The 18,063-nt window shown below is 42.7% G+C and overlaps 1 pseudogene; it reads right to left on the bottom strand.

The window, feature by feature from the left end:
* Positions 1 to 1,843: 1,843 nt before the first annotated feature.
* LOC116221153 lies at positions 1,844 to 11,718 on the bottom strand (annotated as a pseudogene).
* Between the last annotated feature and the right edge of the window lie 6,345 nt (positions 11,719 to 18,063).

The raw sequence follows: 18,063 nt of genomic DNA on the forward strand, positions 1-18,063 counted from the left end.
AGAACGAACTGTTAGGAATAAACTGTTAGGAAGTAAACTGTGAAAGAGCTGCAAATCAGAATTAAGGATCATTGTAGGGTCGGGCTACTGGGTGACACCCCGTTATGCTATTAAGGATACTTAAACTTGGACTGTTTTAATATCTAATCAGAGACATAGGATACTTAAACTTGGACTGTTTTAATGTCTTATCAGATACATAGGATACTTAAACTTGGACTGTTTTAATGTCTAATCAGATACATAGGATACTTTAACTTGGACCGTTTTAATATCTAATCAGAGACATAGGATACTTAAACTTGGACTGTTTTAATGTCTAATCAGAGACATAGGTGACTCTTCTGAGTGAAGCCTCCCTCTCTGCCTTGATGCACATCATTGTAAGAATGAAGCCTGTTTCTTGACTGATCATTCTCCGACTGAGTCTCCTCCAAGCTTTTGGCACTAAAAGAAAAATACCAACAACTGTAACAGCATACTTCTTGGGTGAGGAGTGGATAGCGCCCCCTTGAGTTGGTTTTGTGGCACTGACATCGAGACCGCACAAACACTTTTATGTGAAACACATGTACATTTAGAGAGCCTCTTTAAAGTAACACTATGCAACAATTTGACACTTTTTGAGGTATGGTTTTATAGGCAACTACTTTTGGTACCATCCTCAAATTCATTTTGATAGAATATGGTCATGTGAAGGACAGATAAAGACCTGTGTCTTTCCCACTAGCCATCCAGGATATGCCCTATGTAGTTCTGTCTACCGGGCTGGAATACCCTGCAAAAATGGAAGAAAAGCTTTCACAGCATGACATTGCCAGCTATACTGCCAAAAGTCTCCTCAGGGCTTGTTCGTTGTACTTTAGTCTTTGTGAATGTCACACACTTAACCAAGATTTTAACAATGTTCTGATGTCATGTCATCACTGCACAAGAAAACCACTCAGGTGCAGCATTTAAATCTTTATTGCATTTAGAATGTACACATCCTAAAGAAGATCTTACAAGATCTTAAAGAAAGTGATGGAGATCATTTGTGAGTGAAGGAATTTAATTGAACTATAGGGGGTGGACTCGGAGCTGCATATAAGTATATTTATTAGACAAACAACAATTGCAATCGGGCTCACTCCCAGCACAAGGCTGAACGTGAAGCAATGATAAACACATCGCACAAGGTTTATATAGACAGAAGTTTAGCACAAGGTCGGAAGAAGCACAGTTCGACCCTTCTTATCACCTCTGGTCTAAACATGCTCTTGTACATATGCAGACTAAGTGGCACCTAATAATCTAAGTTAGACACACACACACACAGAAACACAGAAAAGCCATGTTCCTGCTTTAATAAGCACATGGTTCATACAAGGAATATATTAATACAAGGCACTTGATTAATATATTCTTAAGTAATTAACAGTGCTTTGAAATGATCTCCACCAGAAAGGACAGGTTTGTTCATTAGTATAAACAAAAAGAGCATGAATCAACAAGCAAATACTTCAAATATATGTTAACAACACTATTTGACTCAAATCCCTGAATTGGTGCTAACTAATCACCACAATAAAAAAAGTCAGATAGTCAGTTTCACAGTCTGAATTTGCAGAAAGTAGACATGTCTGTGTGTGTTTGAGTATTTGTGCTTTCAATGCATTGATAAAGCAGTGCAAACAATTATGCAACAGTTCCCTGAAGTGAGTATTTCTCTCCTCTCCAGGACAATGACAGAGTAAAGCACATCACTCTAATTAATAAATGAAGATGGATCATTCATGGAAGATTTTAAAACAAAATTAAACACGACATGTAATACACATACCTTAAGTGCACATCCTTCATCTTATTTTCACTGACCTGAGTGACGGAGGAAGAGGAGAGGAGTGATTGGGAGAAGATCAGAGACAAGAAGAGGGAAAGAAGAGTAAGAGAGGAGGACAGACGATGAGAGCATGTGGGGATGTGGAGGCCTGAGCCGCCGGCACGTAACTTCTGCCCGTTAGACGGAGAAGAGAATGTGCCCAGAGAAGAAGCTGTCGGCGGTCAGGCCGTTACCGCCGTAGTTGGCGCTGAGGTAGACGGTGTCCCCGGTCGCCAGCTGCAGAATGGTGCCCCCGGTGGCCGTCACGTAGCCGCTCTGCTGCGTGGTGAAGGAGTGGAGCACCAGCTTGTCGTTGTGGCGCAGGTCCACGTTGCCCACATTCTGGTAGAGCGTGCAGTGGAAGTCAAACTGGTAGACGCCCGGCTGTGTGCACGTGAACACGCCTGTCTTAGTGTTGTACAGGTCCTGGCCATTGTAGATGACGTTCTTGAAGGCGATCGGCTTGCCTGGGTGTGGGAAGTTGTAGCCCAGGCGCACGGCGAAGGCAGCACGAGCAGCAGCGCCATTTGATCCTGGGGGCCTTGCGGGGCCTTGGGGGCCAGGGGGTCCTAAGCGAGAGAGGAGAATTCAAATGTTCAAATTCTGTAGAGCTCTATTTCAGTTATGTTTCTCACTCACAGGGAAGACGCCGTTATGTTGCAATCATTATCTCTGTGCTAATGTGTGGTTTAATATGCATGGTGATGGTTCTACAGAAGCAGAGACAGTAAGCTTATAAGGCATAGATAAAGATAAGATTGTTGACTGATTGCCTCTCACCTTGGGGTCCAACTTTGCCGTGGCCGGGATGTCCTTTTTCCTCACCTGCCAAGACAAACATAGTATTACACAAATACCCAAACATGTACACACAGGAAGATTCTTCTTCTCTTGACAATTATTATTCAGAACACACGCACACATACACCCAGCTTTTACTCACACACACACACACACACACACACACACACTCTACTACTTTACTCAGACCTCTAAATACATACATCATCCTCCCTCTGCTTCTCGTTCTCTCTGCCTCTCTATTTGTCTCTGTTACGTTAGTATCTTACCTTTGGCTCTCCAGGGACTCAGGTCGAAGGCTGGAATGTCCTCACAGCGTGTGTATCCAGCCCCATGGAGACGGTACGTGAAGGGGTTCTCAGGCACCTCAGTAATCCCGGTGTTGTCACAAATGATGCGAGACAGAGACGTCGCTCGCAAAGACTCACGCTGGGCTTCGGTGAACACATCATCATTCTCCCACCACAGCCTGATGCACACACACACACAAAATATTAATATACAGTTTTACACAATAATCTGTGGGTGTATGTTAAAGAATGAAGAAAGAGGATGTGTGTGTGTGTGTGCTGACCTATCACCCTGGCGGATCCTCTGGAACTGCCTGGCAATGATGCAGGCGAACAGCGGTCCCACACGGCCTCCGTTCACAAAGGGTTCGGCCACGCCACCCAGCCAAACGTCAATGTTGTCCACGGTGCCGTAGAGCTCCATTAGCCGGTGGGCCAGCTCTGTGTTGTGCATGACCGCGGCCAGCTCCTCCAGTGTGCGAGGCTGGGACAGGCCGCAGAACCCACGCCAGCTGTTGTAGCCTGGAAAGTGAGATGATTTACATTAGCCACTCATGTCTCTGGGTGCCATTCTCTGTACTGCCAACAGAGAGCTCTAGAGGACTATAGTTTGGTGTTAAATACTATTTTGTCATTTAGTTTACATAAACATCTATTAGCACATGTCAGGACTACAAATGTAATTATAATATCATGGGAAAGATGTGTTAAATGGAATAGAAAGGAGGAGAGAGTAGTGTATGGTGAGATGATGTTTGACAGATAGATGCATTCACATTAACAGAGAGTATTAAATCGGAGAGGACAAATGCAGTGGATGTAAGACAAGCCTTCTCATGTATGATATGAGAGTTACAGGCGTGAAGGGACATTCTTTAAGCACTTATATTTTGGGATGCGATCTCAAGGAGATAAGAACACACACCAGGAAGGCCATGGTCGCGTCCCCTTTGCATGTTAAGAGCAGCCAGGTCCAGCGCCACATGATCCAGGAGCTCAAAGAGGCGCTCACGTAGCGCATCAATCATCATGTGGTCTTGAGTGTTGAGCTTTGCCTGACGGCCCACCAGACCCTGATCACAGGGTCAATGCCTCCTACAAGGAGACACAGAAAGCTCATGTTTTAGATTATCGCATTTCAGAAGCATTTTTGTTTTATTTCTTGAAAATTCTCTTTACCTCTTGACAGCAATGAATAAATCAAATGCTTTGATATTAAAAAGAAAAAAATCATCATCTGTGGCAGTCGTAAGGCCGTAAAAAACCCGTCCAATAATTTCCTTCAGTCCAAATTAAATGATTGGATGCTGTCGGCGGGGAAAACGTATTTCCTAAAGAATCCGTGTTGAAACCGGATATCGTCACTTTACTCCGGTCTCTGGTTGGATAAAACTTGTCACATGTCCTGAACAGAAATGGACAGGGACCTTTGATTTATTCTTTAGGAACCATGTCGATGCCTGACTTTTAATGTTGTGTCACGTTAACATTAATAGCGATTGAATTACACTTGTAATCGCTAGCGGTAAATAAACGTTAATAACTTGAATGACTGATTAAGGATATATGTTACACATCACAAACACACGTAATCGATGTTTTTTGTGTGATAATTAGGTAATAGGTAAGCTAAAAATTAAAGTATCTTACGCGAGCTAATTTACCTAGCTAGCTAGCTAGCAATTGAATTACACTTGTGTGGTGTAATCGCTAGCGGTAAATAAACGTAAATAACTTGAATGACTGATAAAGGATATATGTTACACATCACAAACACACACAATCGATGGGTTTTGGGGGAAATGAGGTAATTGGTTAGCTTAAATTGCAGTATCTTAGGCGAGCTAATTGACCTAGCTAGCTATAACGGAATTAACAGTGCTAGCTTTGTGTTTGGTCATATAGCTTCGTAAAAGTTCGGTTAACAAGTCACTTGTGTGTTTAGTTGTATGACTTTGTAAAAGTTTGGTTAACAAGTCAATTGAGCATTAAGCCACCTGACTATAATGGGTCAATTCATATCAGCATGCTAACGTTATACTTATTAGCAGCGAGGCTAGCTAGCTACTATGTGTTCCAATGGATTGTTGGTCTAAGCGTTAGCAGCATGGGTCAATTCATATCAGCATGCTAACGTTATACTTATTAGCAGCGAGTCTAGCTAGCTACTATGTGTTCCAATGGATTGTTGGTCTAAGCGTTAGCAGCATGGGTCAATTCATATCAGCATGCTAACGTTATACTTATTAGCAGCGAGGCTAGCTAGCTACTATGTGTTCCAATGGATTGTTGGTCTAAGCGTTAGCAGCAACCTAACAATAATGGAAAGCTTCAGTTAAGACCTACAATACTCTGCAACATTCGTGTACCACATGAACAACTAACCGAGTCAATGTAGACATATAAAAAGTCGTGTAGATAGCTTCATTCACATAAGCCGTATAACTTCACAAAAATAATAATAATTTAAAGAAAACCGATCGTTTGAATGTCAGGCGATCAACACAACTTCTCAACTAAAAAGTAAAGGTCCTAATCAAACAGAGTAAAGTGACGACTTCCGGTTTCAATACGGATTCCTTAGTAAATACGTTTTCCCCGCCGACAGATGCCCTACCTGCCTGTCTACCTTATTACCCGCCTACTCACAGTCACTCTGCCCAGGCACTCATTATTACAGCTGTTGATGTAGCTTAGCAGCTAAATATGTGGTGAATGAGACATGAGTGGTTGGCTACGGTTAGCAATGACAGCGATTCGCTGCGCTCCTCTTCCCAACACTCAGCAGCAGCAGTCAGGCAGTGTGCAGCTTCATATTAACAACAAGCTCATGTTCCAACATATTAACATGAGTTCATCACGCCCTAGCAGCTACAACTGTGAAGATGGTTCCCCAAAGCTAGAGAAAGCTCTGGGTGCCTGTACAGCTTATATTAACACGACTTCCTATTCACTTCATATTAAAATGAGTTCATATTAGACATTCGAGTAACTATGCCGTGTTAAGATGCTTCCATAAGCTAGCGCTCCATAGCACCCTGTTTAATATGGTCTGGTGGGAATACACGACACCCATTACATTCATTATGGAAGACTGAATGGGAACGGGAGTGTGAATGAAAATGTGTTATCTATCCCATGTTGTACCCGATAGCAACTCAGTTTTAGGATTCATTGTTTCTTTCACTGTGACACCCATGTTGTTTGTAGACTAGCAGATCAATGCTATGTTCTCTCACCCTCGAAGACCAGCCTCCAGGGCACAAAAAAGTTATGGTGGACCAGCACACTGGGCCACTTTGGGTGCTCCTGATAGTTCTCATCCAGGCGGAACATGAAGGGCTGTATAGCCAGGTGAGCGAAGCGGTAGGCTGCAGTGGCGAACACATTTGAGATGGACGGGTCCACATTCTCATCATAACCAGGAAAAGGGCCAATCTCAGGTCCATTAAGGATATCTGGCCCAACGATGTGGAGCAGGTAGTCACGGAACGTGATCACCTGTGAGCAAAAGGGGTAAGCAATGTGGCACATGGTATTGGCAAACAGTAATATGCTGTCTGTTTTATGATATCTGTAGTTGTCACACATCATGTAGCTATCCGTAGCTTTAGAGACTCATACAGGATATTCATAATGATATGAACTGTGATGCTACAATATGGCACACGCATGTACCTACACAAACCTTGAAATACCTTTCATGAACACAAACACACACACACACACACACACACACACTGTGAGAAGCTGAACATTTCCCTTCTCACTGTTTGGAACATTCCGGACTGTTTTACCGCGAGTGCGACATTGACATGGACTCTATTCATTCTCACACACACGCACGCACGCACGCAGCCACAATTACACAGCGTCTTCCGGGAGATCGCAGTCTATGTGATCTATAAACATTGTTGGGAGTGTTGTGGGGTGTTTTGTGGGTTTGTGGTGTTTGTGTGTTACACGATGTGAGATTGTAATGGTGTCGGGTGTTTACCGCAAATTGGTGTAGGCTATTGTTTGGTCTGCCGCGATATATGCTACATTACTCATACATAATATTTGCATACACCTGCTATTGCTCAATTATACTGATTTACATACTGGGTAGCCACATTCTCATCCATTTGCATTGCAATAACATCCATAAACTGGTGAACATACATGTACTCACACTTCCTTGTTTTCACGCTCTCACATAGGCTACTGGTCCCAACGCGAAAGCGCCCTCGCGCTGGGATAACACTTTTACGTCTTGTCACTTGTGGAGGGAGCGGGGCATTATGTCACAGGGGTGTTTGTCGTGTTCACATTTCACTTAGGTAATAACTATGCATTGTATGGTGATTTGCTATTGGGTTAAATGGTGTTTGAGTGATTTATATGGAGATATGTTATTTGAATGTATAATTCATGAATGAATGGTTTTGTTAATATATGCACAATGTGCTTTGCTTCCCCATATCCATGGGTTGGCCCTATTAGGCCAATTAGGGGCAATAGCTAGGCCTTCTTAAGAGGCTAGCTCAGTGCCATTCAAGAGGTTGAGGTAGAAGGACAGCTTTCCTGCTGCGAGGAGTTGTCTGTCACGGTAACACTGTTACGCTACATGGTGATATTGAAACTTTGTTTTTGTTTGAAGTACTTTGTTTTGTGCTTATTCGTACTTTTGCTAAATCCAGAACCTGGAAAGAAAATAAATCTTTTGCATTTAAGAAAGTGAACCACTGCTCCGGCAATTCTTTTAACCACCATCTCCAAGTCCACATCCCTAATCGTGGGCTGGCCGCGCCGCTCACTCACTCACACACACACACCTGGTGGTAGCCACCCATGATCTTGCGAGCCTCCTGGAAGAGGGTCTCTCCACTCCATTGGGGGTTAAGTTTAGCCAGAGCGCGTGCCAGACGGTTGTGTTCACGCATCATCATAGTGTGAATGCATGTCAGCCCCATGCTCTCATCCACACGTACATCCCCTGTACAAGCGCAGATAAACATACACAAGTGTTAGCTTTTGCACTGTATTGATTTCGCAGCAAGAAATAAATCAGTAAGTAGACATACACACACGTGTGCATACTTACCAGCTATGAAGCAGGGCACCTCTTCAGCATTGGCATCGTTGGTGATTCTCCCACGGCTGGCACACAGGTCCTTCATACGAGAGAAGGGCAGCAGCTCACGTCCATTGTCATTGAATCTGTCATTCACACGCAGCAGTCCGCTGTCAGTGGTAAGATCACGCAGGTCACGTGCCAGCCCCTCATCTGCACCGTACACCTGCCCCACATCCAGGAAGGCCGTCAGGGCATTTAGTTGCTCCCGCACGTTGGCAGCTCCGAAAATATGTCCGGTGTTGCCAGTCCCGCAAGCCGGAGCCGAACGGAAAAATGGGATGCACTCGTCAGAGTTCTGGCCGAAGCGTTTGTCATTGGGAGGAATCTGCGTGTTGAAAAGACTTAGGAGTCATGTGCATTTTTTATTTATTTATTTATTTATTTATTGCTGTGACTAAAATTCCAATTCACTAAAATTGTTTAAAAAAAAACTATAATAATAAATAATAATAATAACAATTATTATTGAAGTTTCAATATGATTATTTACCAGTTCTCTACTTCTAGTTTCTACTATTACCTTATGGATTTAGCTTATATGCAAATGTACTGATGGAAAGCTGTAGGGATATTCTGAATGATAACATACACGGATGGGGAAACACGGCTCTGTATGCTCACAGCTCCCATGACAGTTGATGCCGCTGTTGAAGGAGCTTATGCTCGGGGAGTGAGGCGTAAAGGTGAGATCATGGTCCGTCCACTGACCGAAGATGGTGATCAGATGTGTGTAGAGATTGTCACTCACTACATCCTCGTTAGCTGTGCTTAAGATACGGTTGGAAACGAGCCTCACCTGAAAGAAAACAAACAGACGCAGCGAAAGAAAGAGGGAGGGAGAGAGAAAGAAAAGGTGAAGACATAGACACATAAAACTTAGGGAATGAATGATTGCTCACAGGTTCATCTTCATGATGCTGGAATTTTGACTGTTGACAAAGTTAGTTTATGTGTAGATTATGTAACAAATTTTGGAATAAAAGGCTGATTTGTTGATGAATTGATTGTTGATATCCATTCCCCATACACACACACACACACACACACACATACCCACACATGCACACACCACACGGAAACATACAAACATACAAGTGGCAGCAGGGCTCCATTGCGCTGCAGCATGGGGTCCCAGCCCTGTGGTAGGTTGACGCCATCTTGATACTCAGCGGGAAGCAAGCGCAGAAAAGGAGTGTTGGAGGAGCCACGGCGGGGAAACTTCCTGAGAAAGCACGAATTTGAACACACACACACACACACACACCACACACACACACATACACTGTGAACACACTCTTAGGATTGATGCGTGTCTGTTTTCAGTACATGAGAAAAGCACTTTCAAAGCACTGTGCATGTGTTTATGCGTGTGTGTGTGTGTGTGTACCTGTTATTGCAGACGCTGGTAGTTGTGCGGTACTGGTTTAGGTGGGGTGTGGTTTTACAATTCGGTTGACGCACACGGGCAGCACATCCAGTCAGACGAGCGATGGTCTGCAGATCCTCTGCGCTGATCAGATCTGTCACAAACACAGACGTATAATGCATGTGTGTGTGTGTGTGTGTCTTTCTGTGTGTGAATGTGTGTATGTGTGTGTGTCCGTCTGTTTGTGTGTGTGTGTGTGTGTGTGTGTGTGTGTGTACCTGTAGCATTGAGGGAGCGCTTGTGGATGTGGTGTCTGTCCTGCAGGAGCTGGAGCGTGTACTCCAGGTAGTCTGCTGCTCTCACTGCCGAGCGCGTCTCTCGAGCCGGCTGCTTCACCAAACGCAGGAGGTCAGATGGGTTAAGGTCTGTCCTACTCCTCACACGCCTCAGAGTCCTGCACACGTACACACACACACACACACACACACACACACACACACACACACACACACACACATACACACACACACACACACAGACAGACACACACACACACACACACACACAACAAATAGCATCAGTGTCCATTGCACACAAACACACACTTCAATGCTCAATCATGTATGGTCTCACACTTACTCCGCCCGAGAGTATGTGTAGGCATCATCAATGATTTTTTTGGCATCTCTTATGGCTCTCAGAACGGACCTTCTACTCAAGGTCTCTGTGAGTGATAATAAATACACACACAAACAGGTTAACAACAGTGTAAATAACAACAAAAAAACAATTGAGAGTACCTGTAAAAAAATATTTTTGATGATAGTGAAATATATGTAAACACACTGTTTTGGCTTTGCACTATGCCACTGAAATTTCAGATTTACCAAATTATAACTCCATTTCAAATGAATTGTGATACAATTGTAATTGTCTATCTAACTTATTTTCTAATTCATCAGAAATACTGATCACTGATGGCTATCAGTACGGAACTGCTACTCAAGGTCTCTATGAGTGATAATAAACGCACACACACACACACACACACACACACACACACACACATGCTCATGCTGCAAATCATCAAAACATAACTACAGTGTAAATCACAAAAAAACATTTGAGAGTATCTTTTAAGTATAGGCATAGATAAGTATTAAATATTATGATAGTAAAACATACAGATATTCTTATGATTTTGCATTATGCTAATGTGAAGCGTCTGGTTTAAAGGGGTGTTTTTGCCACGGCCTTTCTATGATGGCCTTCCAGTCGTGTTTGGTTACAGTCAGTTCTAGTCCCCTGTGATGTTGCGTTTCATAGGCGCGTCTTCACCACGGCTTAATGGCGGAGGCAACACACTTTTGTTGGACTTTTAACCAGCAACAGTGATTTCTACATCACTACATATCAATCTGAACTGGTTTATCTTGGCTGGCGTGTGTAGAAGCATACGGGTACACACATATTGCTGAAGCACTTCACTGACAGTCATTCATTTGCTGTTGTTTGATATCCTCGTTTTATTGTACTATCGTTCTGAGCAATCGCTGTGGTATCAAGTTATCTTTGTTTATTATGCAGCTCCTCAGAATGTTCCGAATGTTATATCGACCGCTGTGAAAAATGAATGACCGCTGTCAGTGGCAACGTGTTTTGTGCTTTTTAATTCCGCAAGTAGTCCGGTCATTTAACGTAACGGAAAGTCTCGAAACAAAAAACAAAAAAAAGTAAAAGATGTATTTTGGAGGAATGTCTTCCATCGTTTTGGCAAGTAACCGTATAATAAGCTGGGTATCTGCAAATATGTATACTCCTTTTACTCCGCTGCTATATAAGTGCATTTCATTGATTTGAATGGTACTGAATTAGCAACATGTACCAGTACATTTCTAACAAATTCTGAGAAAGATTTGAGAGTACCCATTACACAAACATATTATTCTGAGAGTGAAATATATGTCGACATATTGTTCTGGTTTTGCATCATGCCACTGAATTCTCAGTATGTATTTTACAATTTATAACTACATTTAGAATTAGATTATTTTCATTAATTATAAAATTGTTATCCCATTGCAATACTTGAAAAGAGTGAACATTCTTCCACACAGTCAGAGAGGATTTGACTCACCTGCAGACACCTGTGCCAGCACACAAACACTCAGCCCCACGATCAGAACACACAGCACACGGGCCATTTCTGTAACACACAGACACACACAGAGTGGGTCCAACCGTCAATAAAAGGATCAGAGTAAGATGTCCCATCATATCTGCACTGAGGAGGTCAGGAACTAGCCGAAATCTAATAGATAAATTAGCCATGCTACAATAGTCTAATCTAATTATTTACATAATTCTCCTCTGGCTGCCATCTACAATTATATCTAAGTCTAAGTACAGTTATATCTCACCATAGTCTTCATGCTGCCCTCCCTGCTGCACTATGCATTATCCTCTTAGCATTTGCCAAAGACACAACCAAAGGCACTAAAGTAAATACATTTGTCTCTGTCAACAGGCAGGCATTCAACAACCACTACCCCGCAATGTGTTTTTCTGTCATTTGTAAAAGATACATGAACTTACCCTTGGCAGGTTGTCCCAACTCAGTGATTGCCTTGTCAACAAGCACATGCTTTATTAAAACCAAAAGGGGTATGACCATGGAGGATAGCCTCTTAGCATCATGGGTAAATTCTGTCCTATGTCTTCCTTTCTAATTATTCTTATTAATTTTGCACAGACTGAATTACTAAAATATCCCTTCATGGATACACTAAAGCACAAACAAACAGACACATTGTCATGTTTTAAATGACAAAAATCTATATGTAGTTGCACTACGAGTTGTGGTAGTGTGCATAGAGTAATGTTGATGGACAGTTGTACGTCACAAACTATTGGTTTGACTTTTATCTAATGTGATTTAGCTGTGTGTAGATAGAGTCGGACACATAATCAGTATTTTTGTTGTATGATTTGATCTGACGTAATAAGTAATCAGCAGTTTGTGATTCCCCTGGAACATGTTCCTTTCCCCGAGTCAGTCACCGTGAGGCTCATCCAGCGGTTAGGGCACAATGAATTCAGCACAAAGGTCATTACGTCACTAATTGACCTTGAGACTTCCGCAACTAAATGCCCAACTGCAAAGTAGCAACACGAGTAGTCAGGACACTTTTTTTTGGAGGCATTATGTTTTAGACACTTGCGCTTAACAGTGAGTTTGAGTCTGAGTCTGACTCAGAAGTTAGTTTGTTTCACATGTATTTCAAACTTATAAGCTTCATGTCAAGCTTTTCCATTTAATTCACATTTAGTGAACACAAAGTGAATGAAACCTTGATATACAGACATGTAACAGTTGACAAGCTGTCCTTCCACCTGGGATCACCCCGAGGGGTTCATAGTCTCCAGTAAACCAGAGGTCACGCAGCACACACTGCTCGGAGAACACCACCAACATGGCATGCTCAGCTGTGGGATGGACACAACTGATGGAACTGGAAATATTGCTATTCTGTTGTTGTAAGACATTAACCCCTTATTTTGTATCTTGCAACTCATTTTGGATGTGTACTCTGTCTGTTTCACTGAGACCTGAACAAGTGGCTTGTGAACCCCCCCCCCCCCAGATAGGCTCCTTCCTGCTACCCTTTGTGCCATGGTATCACCCCCTCCGCCCATAGGTGAACCCCTCACCCCACTGTCCCCCCTTCCTCTCACTATAGGTGTGGTCATCCCCTCCCCTATATTATTCTACCTGACTGAAATGTATAAATGCCAACACATTCTGCTATCAGGTAGGCCTTGCTCTGAGCACCAAGCTGAGAGGGGGTCTCCACGCCGAAATAAACTCCAGAAACCTGACTTCAACTCTCCGGTCCCTTCTTCAACTTAAGTGTGCTTATAGATTCCATTATATGGTCCTTCTTGCCGGGAGTTTCATCTCTCCAAATCAGCAGAGAATCCAAGCCGACGCTCAAGCATTGTGAACGGGACAGGTAAGCGATTTACGCTAATTCTATGTGCAAACTTTGTTTGAGAGTGAGAGACAGACTCTTTCTGACCGAGTCATCGTGCCGGTACAAGAGAGTCTCTCTGACCAGCCATCGTGCCGGTCCAGGCATTAGCCTATCAGAGCGAAATCCGGCGCTACGGCTTAGTCCCAATATTCATTACGCGCAGCATCGACTGACGCCCTATTTGGAAGGTGCAAGTGTCTAAACAACATTGTGTCAGAGTCACGGTGGCCTCTGTTTATAACGCTGTATAAACTGAGACAAGTCTGCCATCGGAATCTCTCAAAACGGGGTAGCTAACTTGGTCCTGTACGGATGAAATAGAGCTCTCACATCAAACAAAAACTCTGCACATAGAAAAAGTCCCGTTTGCTACAATTGACTTTATTGTTCATTAAAAGGACCAGGAAAAGTCAGTTTCTGAGGTTTGTTTCGGCGTGATATGTGTTTGTCTGTCCCATGTTTTATGTTCATTGTGTAAGCCTATGTGCGTCGGTCTGTGTTGTCCTGTGTTCTTAAATGGGCAACTTTGACTATCAGTAGCGACTGCGCATGCTCAAACAGCACTATCTGGCCCATTAGCTGAATTGATATACATTAGCTGGGCCCACAATACGTTGGGGTGCCCCTTTTAAGTAAAAGCAAACCATGATGCTCGTTGTTCAAGTGACCGGCCGCTGTCTGATAGTCAAATTACACCATTGAATAGCGAGGAGGCAGACATGTGCTAACTCTATGTGTTGTGTGTTGCATACGTGTTGTAACCTACATTCATTTCTCTTGTCTTTGTTTCCCCGCGAGTCAGTCAACTCGTGTCCTGAGCGAACAAGTGCGTGTGTGTGTGCGTGTGTGTGTGTGTGTGTGTGTGTGTGTAAATGGGCTGGCCAGCCGTTGTATGAATGGACTTAACACGACTCAATTCCACTCACCGACTTCGAGAATATACCAGGACATACTTTTGACCACTGACTGTTTTGTTTATTGTCTGGTATGATTTAAGTCTGACAATGCCTTGCTTTACCCTGTATATACTTTTCAATGGTGATAGCATCCAAGCTATCATATAGGGGCAGGGGCGGAGATCCCATTTCATTGTAGGGGGGGACAATACATGGTCAAATTTCAGAGAGTAATAAACTGCTAAATACCAAATTCTCTTATCACATTTACAAAACAAAATTCAAAGTCATTTTAGAATTCTCTAAACAGCATTAAATGCACTAACACGAAATATCTATTCACAGACAAATAATGTCCAAAGTTCAAGAGAACTTGATGCTCAAAATAAGTTATAAAACAGCCCGACAGGGAATCGAACCAGCAACCTTCTGATTTCAATATGACTTATCTACCTCCTGTACCACTGTCGCCTCATGTTACAATACCAGCATAGTCGATTCAGCTTAGGAAAAGATGACATTAATTTACCTTCAGTTAATTTAACTAATCTGGAGAGGCACTGAGATGTAGACCTACTTTTATTAACTAGCATGAACCTGCCCCTGACAGGACAGTGTCCTAGACTGTCTAGCTAGCTATCATAACGGTGTTAATTACCGGCATGCGTGTGTTATCGGCAAACGTTCACGTTGTCATGCCAATCCATTATTAAACTTATGTATACTTGTGCATATCGATTGGAACTTCGTAAATGGAGTTTAGAAAAAACTTCTTTACATGTTCTTACTGCGTTCGAGAATGAGGCAAAACATTTTTTGTTTCCAATGATTGTTGGGGGGGACAACTTTATGGTAGGGGCCCGTCCCCCCCGGGATCTCCGCCTATGTATAGGGGGAGTTGAAGACTCTTTGTGACTTATCTACTGACAGTGCTTACACTATTTTATGTTATCCTTTTATTTTGTTGAAGTTTGTGCCTTTAGTGCTTACACAATTTTATGTTATCCTTTTATTTTGTCGAAGTTGTGCCTTTTGTCTTTGTTTGTTCCACCCTTATCCCTGTAAGTTTGCCCAAGCCGTGTGCCTTGATCGTTGTCAAGTAATCTTGCACATTCCTGTTACCAAACATCCCCCCTCCCCCTCTCTCACAGTCAAATGCGTTAATGCTTGAATGTTCTGTTAACCCCTCATACTGTTGGTTTCTCGTGTGAGATTTGATAAGTACCCCACAGCCAAGAATTCAGACCCTGAGGTCACCCAACACTTCACATCCATTCAGAGGAGAAGATTACCCCTCCCCTGACCATTGGGAGTGAGGGGAAACCGCATCAGCTGCCACCAACACACCGCATCTAAACACCTCCCTGTCTCTGTGTGTCCTGTGGGCTCAGGCTGAGGTGATGGACTGTCCACCTTTCCCCAGAGATACACACACTCACCCTTAACTAAAGGACTATTGACAACCCTATGACCACAATGGACACCTGTACTCTTCAACCGGCCATCCACATGCTTGGTGTTCCTGATTCAGCACTTCTTGTCATGGTAGAGACTACAACAGATGCTGAGGGTGTGCTCTCAATATGGCATAGATCATGATATAAAATATAATGCAAAGAAAAGCCACATAATGATAGTCAGAAGTAATCAGGACAGGAAATTAACCTTTCCTACCTTTTATTTATCTGGCAGTCCCCTTGGTGTTTGTGAGGAAATAAAATATCTGGGCCATGTCATTTCTGATGATTGGACAGATGACAAAGATGTATATCGACAGCGCTGTAAAATATATTCTCAGGCCAATATGTTATTAAGGAAGTTTTCTATGTGCTCAGACTCAGTTAAATGTTCCCTGTTTAGAACCTACATAACACCATTGTACACTGCTCAGTTGTGGTCTAATCACAGGAAAAGGAGCATACAGAGACTGAAAGTAGCTTACAATGATGCTTTTAGATTGCTGCTTCATGTGCCTAGGTGGCATAGTGCTAGTCAGTTGTTTGTGTCTAAGCACGTACCAACCTGTGAGGCGCTCTTGAGACAATTGATGTATGGTTTCATGTGTCGACTGGACAAATCTAAGAACTGTATAGTAGAGGCTCTGGTCAACCCTCTAAAGAGCTGCTATCGATTTACTTCGACATTAAGACGACATTGGCACAAAAGTCTTCATACTTTTTAATGAACTGTATTATGTATCTTCTTGTTTTTCTCTCTTTTTTATAGTTGTATGTCTGTTATTTTATATGGAACTTGGCGTCTGAAATAAAGATTTATATATATATATATATATATATATATATACCCACCCAGAATACTCACATACATGGCAGAAGGACTCTGCATATGGGTTCTGGGTGTTTACATGATAATTCTTGTGTGAGCATAGAAATGCTCATATAGGGGACTGATGGAACCGCATATTGATGTTTTCCTGGCCTGATTTGTTGTTGCATGGTGGTTCTTGTGTGAGCATATAAATGCTCATATAGGGGACTGATGGAACTGCAAAAAAGCTATTCTACTGTTGTTCTGTATCATCTGTATCCTTAACATATATTGATGTTTCCTGCTCTGATTGGCTGTTGCGTGGTGGTTATTGTGTGAGCATATAAATGCTCATATAGGGGACTGATGGACCTGGAAATATTGCTATTCTGTTGTTTAACCCCTTATTTTGTATCTGCAACTCATTTTGGATGTGTACTCTGTCTGTTTCACTGAGACCTGAACAAGTGGCTTGTGAACCCTTCCCCCCCCCCCAGATAGGCTCCTTCCTGCTACCCTTTGTGCCATGGTATCACCCCCTCCGCCCATAGGTGAACTCCTCACCCCACTGTCTCCTCCTTCCTCTCACTTATAGGTGTGGTCATCCCCTCCCCTATTGTATTCTACCTGACTGAAATGTATAAATGCCAACACATTCTGCTATCAGGTAGGCCTTGCTCTGAGCACCAAGCTGAGAGGGGGTCTACACGCCGATATAAACTCCAGAATCCTGACTTCAACTCTCCGGTCCCTTCTTCAACTTAAGCGTGCTTATCGATTCCATCACAACCAACATGATGAGAACGAACTGTTAGGAAGTAAACTGTGAAAGCTGCAAATCAGAATTAAGGATCATTGTAGGGTTGGGCTACTGGGTGACACCCCGTTATGCTATGAAGGATACTTTAACTTGGACTGTTTTAATATCTAATCAGAGACATAGGATACTTAAACTTGGACTGTTTTAATGTCTAATCAGAGACATAGGATACTTAAACTTGGACTGTTTTAATGTCTAATCAGAGACATAGGTGACTCTTCTGAGTGAAGCCTCCCTCTCTGCCTTGATGCGCATCATTGCAAGAATGAAGCCTGTTTCTTGAGTCTCCACCAAGCTTTTGGCACTAAAAGAAAAATACCGACAACTGTAACAGCATACTTCTTGGGTGAGGAGTGGATAGCGCCCCTTTGAGTTGGTTTTGTGGCACTGACATCGAGACCACACAAACACTTTTATGTGAAACACATGTACATTTAGAGAGCCTCTTTAAAGTAACACTATGCAACAATTTGACACTTTTTGAGGAATGGTTTTATAGGCAACTACTTTTGGTACCATCCTCAAATTCATTTTGATAGAATATGGTCATGTGAAGGACAGATAAACACCTGTGTCTTTCCCACTAGCCATCCAGGATATCCATTATG

Source organism: Clupea harengus, chromosome 7, assembly GCF_900700415.2.
Source record: "Clupea harengus chromosome 7, Ch_v2.0.2, whole genome shotgun sequence".
Lineage (NCBI taxonomy): Eukaryota > Metazoa > Chordata > Actinopteri > Clupeiformes > Clupeidae > Clupea > Clupea harengus.